The sequence below is a fragment of the Hippoglossus stenolepis genome, chromosome 10 (genome assembly GCF_022539355.2).
Source record: "Hippoglossus stenolepis isolate QCI-W04-F060 chromosome 10, HSTE1.2, whole genome shotgun sequence".
NCBI classification, from domain to species: domain Eukaryota; kingdom Metazoa; phylum Chordata; class Actinopteri; order Pleuronectiformes; family Pleuronectidae; genus Hippoglossus; species Hippoglossus stenolepis.
This window is the reverse complement of record NC_061492.1, coordinates 24971207-24977206: the sequence shown is the minus strand read 5'-3', so window position 1 is coordinate 24977206 and position 6000 is coordinate 24971207.

Genomic DNA, 6000 nt, shown 5'->3' with positions numbered 1-6000 from the left:
TGTGTGTGCATGTGTCCATCCTAGACATATGAAGCTGTGTGTATTTTGACATGAATATCATGTCAACAATCAAACTTTTCTTGAGTAAAATATTAGCCAACATAGCTGCTTGCTGCCTTTCAGTGAGACTAAACCCTCATCTGCAAACAATGTAGCAATGTCCCTTTGGTGTGATACTAATAGATTATTCTACATCACTGCATTTTGTCTTAATCTGGCTCTAAAGTAAAGTAACATTATTTAACATCTCAACATTGTCTTACATGTGTCTCCTCAGGTTTGCCTTATTCTTACCAGTGATTTTATAGCCGTACACCTTTGGTCCTGACAGAACAACACTCTCACTGTCTTAAGAGGAGAACTGTGCAGTGCAGCCAATCAAAGACTGACTTAGATGATGTAGTAGTATATTACTTTACCGTACATTTATATCCCACAAAATGTATCTGGGCTGTAACTGCTGTTATATCCATGCTAGCATCTGAGGAACCAGCATGAAATACTGTACTGTACATACACTGTCACTGTCAGTCACAATGTCACCTCAAATCAAATGTGTCAAAATGTATATCTATACAATAGACAATAATCACTTTCTATTTTGAGACATTCCCAAAAGGTTGATTTTTGGTTGTCAGGCAGTTAATGAGACCACCCACCCCTATATTTCAGATCTCATTCTATAGCTGTTTTCAGACATGACCTGCAGTCTTCCTTTCACACATGAAGAGCGCCGCAGGAGATTCTCTGCTCAGATGCGTTAACAACAGCAGCAAAACCTCCAGAAGATTCAGGTGAGGAGTGATGCAGCAGGCAGAGGCAGCACGTAACATATTGATTCTGCTGCAGAGAGCACATGTTTTTGTTTACAGCACATCAACACCGGCGTGGGTTCTTATCACCACAAACTCTAGATATCTTTGTCAGTGTCTTATACTTGTATGGCACTTATTTTTCATCCTGAGATATTCGTATTGTTTGGGGGTTTTTGCGTCTCTTGCATGTTAAAAACATCACCAGAGAAACTCTGAAAGGATCTCTGGAATTCAGTGCATGTCTGAAAGATGCTTTAGTCTCAGATCAATTTGTGCACATATCCTGAGCTTATGGTCACTCAGTTCTTTATTAGAACATACAAACAGCCACAAGTCTGCTCTCTAATGCCTCTTTGTTACTTAACCCCGCTGACCACCCATCACCACTGTGTTTTCAGTTTATCTCCCAGCAGGAAAGTCAAGCAAATGCTTCAAGGCCCACCCCTGCTTGTGTTTCCACAATGCTTTGTTTTGAGTCCAAACAGATGACTATCCAGGTATGGTCTTTGAAGTCAACATGGGAGTTGTAAAACACAGACCTTGTGGTTCTCCTCTTTGTGAACCCAGCAATGGATGTCACCTCTGCTGTGTTTATTTGTGCAAGGACCGAGGAGTTGATGTTACGCATTTTTTTAAACAGTTCTGCTGTGGAGTCATGATCATGTTTAGGGAAGAACAATATTGTTATTCACATAAAACTGAAAAGGGTTCCCCTCAGATCCAGAACTGATCACAATCATTCAATGATAAGATGAATTTAGACAAAAGACAATCAATTTACTTTGCATAAAATAAAATCATTCATTTTACAACATACCTCACTGTCCTTTGAAACACTATTATTATATTATATTATTATAAAAAATAAAGATTTTTAATTATCAGTCCTGATTATGTAATGGGCGGATTAATGCAAAACACATCATAAATACATTGTCACCATGTACAAAAGAATCAAATTTCACCAACATATTTTGATCCATTATTTAATCGGTATTTGCCATGTGAAGATATGTTGGTGTAATGCCTTGCAAAAGGCAGCCTCCACAACTGGCTGCTCATCTCTCTCCACCAATAAAATACTTCTTTGTCTCCTCACTCACAAGATTTCTCATCACAATTTCTTCACACACATGTATAATGTTTTGTGTATATTTTGACAAAAGTGCATTTTTAAGTGCTTCACTTCATAATCCCCCCCAAAAAAACCTTTCTTGGAAGTAAAATACAGCTGGTTGTGGTCGGAGGTGGTTTAAAGGTTTGAAAGGTAAACATTTAATAAGCTTGTAACTGAGGAACTGCACTGATGTTGAGGCCAAGGCTAAATGTGCAATGAAATGCGGTGCCAGCAGTTTAATGTAGAACACATTCCAGTGCAAACAAGTGAACTCTAAAACAGATGTTTTTTAATGCACATCTGGTGTCAGAGAAACAATAACTGTTGTTTGCCTCACTTGTGCTCTACTCTCTCTCTTTTTATGCATTGCCCTGGTTTTATATTGATCTTTGCACACAGATTGGATTACTCACACTCACTGCTGGGCAAGTGAAAAGAGACATTCCTAACCGCTGTCCCTGACTACTGGCCTGCAGCAGCTCCCTCCTCTGCACACATCCACAAAGTCCAGGAGGCACTCACCTCCACAACTGCACAGTGATAGATGTACCTATATATCCGGGGGAAACCCCTAAAAACTGTTTTTAAAATACCTTTAGAACTTGGTGTTATTTGGCTAAAAGTGTCTTTGTGACAAGAAAGAATTGTAAATGCAGATCACTGTAGTTACACCAGTCAGACCTGGACTAGTTCAACAGCAAGGGTGTTTCAAACCATGTTGTTTTGTGAAGTAGTAGATTGGCTCTAATTTTATATCAGTATTTTAATTTTAATAGTATCTGTTTAAATGTGGAATAACAAGAGGGTCAGGAAATGTTTCCATTCAACATCTGAATCAGGAGCAAACCCTGGTCTCTAGTTTAGATCCAAATAGATATTTAGATCTAAATATTGTCTGCCAACATAGCCACTTAGCTACTGAGCAGGTTAGGTGATGTGCACTAATACAGCATTCTGGACTGAACTGAAAGTATCCAGACTAAATGAAAAAACAAAGCTTATGGGATGGGTACAGCAAAATACATGTGATGATATGAATGAATAAAAATTCACCAGGTGTGGTGCAAACTGAGACAGACACATCCACACAAGCTGAACATATTATATCAGGAAGTTACATTCCCTGTCATATAACATATGGTAGGGAATCCTTTCCTGATCAATACAAGCTTTAAGTTACCTCTCTGTTATTTGTGGGGATATGTTGGAAAATGTGTTTTCAGACTATATATTTTTGTTGACCTTGACTAATCAGCTGTAAAAGTTATACATCAGAGGATACCCTCCCGGGTAAAATGTCAAGCGTTTCCATGACTTCAGAGGATATTACATTGACATTACAATACATTGATGACCTAAACCTAACATTAATTTAACCTTAAAACATGTCTTCAAGTTATAATTTAATCATTTACATTATAGAGACTTGCTCTTTGTCCACATAAGAAAGACAAGTCCCTATAATGTGACTGTGTAAACATATTTAGGTCCCCTCAACATAATAATATTACCTGGGCATGTATAGGAAACAATCAATCAAAAATATGCAGCCACACATATTAACATGCAAGCTAGCTTAAAGCTAAAATCTGTACAGTTATTGGCTGGCTAGCTGCTTTCAGACATGCAGTGAACTCCGGAGATTCTCTGCACTTTCTCCAGAGGAGGTGCATGTGTGAACGCTAATGTCCATGTGACAGCCTCCAGATTGTTTGTGGATTATCTCCGCATGGCCCCCTACTATAAAGTCCGTAGAAATTCATGAGAATCCGATATGAGAACACAGCGGGAGATCCCCCACTGGATTCACCGCAAGAATGTGGAGGGTTGATGACACTTCTAACACGTGACAGATGAATACAAAAAAAAAAGAAAACAAATATCTCTGTGTGAAAAAGCTGTGTCATACACGTAGAAGACACAGACGGAGATGTCTAGAGAGTTTGTGGTGATAAGAGCCGACGATGATGTCAGTGTTTTATCAAGAAAATCACATGATCAGTGGAATTAATACGTTACATCCTGCCTCAGCCTGCAGCACCACCTCTCGCCTGAATCATCTTGAGGATTTGTTGCTGTAGAGAACCTCCTGCTGGGTTGTGCATTTGTGAAAAACATTCTGCGGGTAAAGTCCAGACCCAATTCTCTGGACTTTATCCGCTGATCATGTCTGAAAACGGCCTCTGTGGCAAATAGCCAGAGTCGTCAAAGAGTGGGATAGATTTTTTTGGGCTTCAGTTTGAAAACCATGTTCACACTCACAGTTGAACACTATCACTCATACATTTAGTCACTGTGCTGCATGTTGTTGATCCTGAGTCAACACTGAACAGCTTCATCCATTCACATAAAAACATTCCTGTTAGAATACCATGTAATAAACACATTGTGGGTTTGTTCTCATCTTCTTTTTTACCTTACAAGTGTCTAGACTGGTGAGCTGCTGAGTGTGTTCAACACATGTGTCCTAACTTCTGATTATAAACTGGTTGACAGTTCATCTTTATACATACAGCATTTACAGGACCATTTATGGTTCTTTTATTGCATGTGTAATGTTGTAGAGTTAGGGCTATTGTAATATATCTAACTGTTAACAACATGAGAAGCAGACATGGTGATCACTGTGATGGGTTTAAGAAAGTTAAAATGAATAGGAGTGCCTGAGAGGACAAACTAAAAGTTGAAAATTTGACAAGTGATTTGTATATGTGTAGTGAATTGTTAATACCTTATCATGTATATACTTACATGTCATCTGTGCACTTATGAACAAAAATTGAGTTCATTCAGAAAATTCTTTGTTCCACCCTGTGTGTCGGCCTGGGGAAGGGGAAATACATGAAACCTGAGGCTGAGTGAAGGATCCACTGAGTCCTGGACCTGCTAATGTGCAAAAAACACAGGGTTTATTCAGCTGGAGCAGCTGGAAGATGACCTGCACTAACACAGATATCCATTACTCCGACCTTCATCCCCATTACCAATCCAAGCTAATCAGATACAGACTGTATGTTGTCAGCCGGTCATTGCTGCAGGATGCCAGCTATGGAGGTAAAAGGGCTGAGTAGTAATTAAAAGCTCTATATTTTGATTCCAGGTACTAAAAGATTATGGATTCCAGCTGTTAGCTGGCCACTGGAGGAAGGCAGGTATTATATCTAAGGTACCAAAACACTGCCAAACAGCAAGTCACTGAAACCAAAACTGTGAGGTTTCATTTGACATTGCTTTCACTCCCTTGAGTTTACATTCCCTAATGTTCTACCACGCATGCTAATGAAATTCTTTAAACATTTACTTTATTTTAGTTATCTGGAAAATACACATGTGAGGGTAATAGACTTATTTGACTTGAACTTCAGTCCCGTAGAGTCAAGATTCATAAGAGGACATTGATGTGATGCAGGTGGTGATGAAATCCCGGAGGAGATTTGGATTTCTTGCTGTGGGTGTCAGGTGATTGACAGGTGGCTGAGCATCACATCATGTACTTCTCATATGATTATGATTTGACAGTGACTTCATCTTTACTGTCACAGAATTTAAATTTGTTTTTCATGTTGTGTATAAATAACATATATTGACATTACTTTATTAACAAATAAATGTATCTCTCTGAGACAGTTTAATATCCTGTATGATTCCTCTCATTGTTTGGAGCAGGCAAGCTGCTTATCACCTCAGAACAACCTGTGATGACATCATATCTAAAAATGCACTGCTGATAAGTCCATGAAAAAAAATTGGTTTCAGGTTTAAGCAGTGGGATTCTGGAGTGACTCAATGCCATCTGGCCATGGTTCTCCAGTTGATGGGGTTGTGAAAAGGTTGTTTTATATTATTTTCCAGATTGAATCATGCCTAATGTGCAATTCAATCATATTTGGAATGATGAGAAAATCGTAGGAAAAAAAGTATTGGGGAACCAAACAACAGAGTGATGACGGAGCAAATCCAGTATTTCCAGGTCTCTCCGAGCCAAAACAAAGCTGTTAGTCAAACACAGTGGCTGCCCCTTACTAACTGATTAGAGAACTTTAATCCCATTTACACCTGACATTTTGC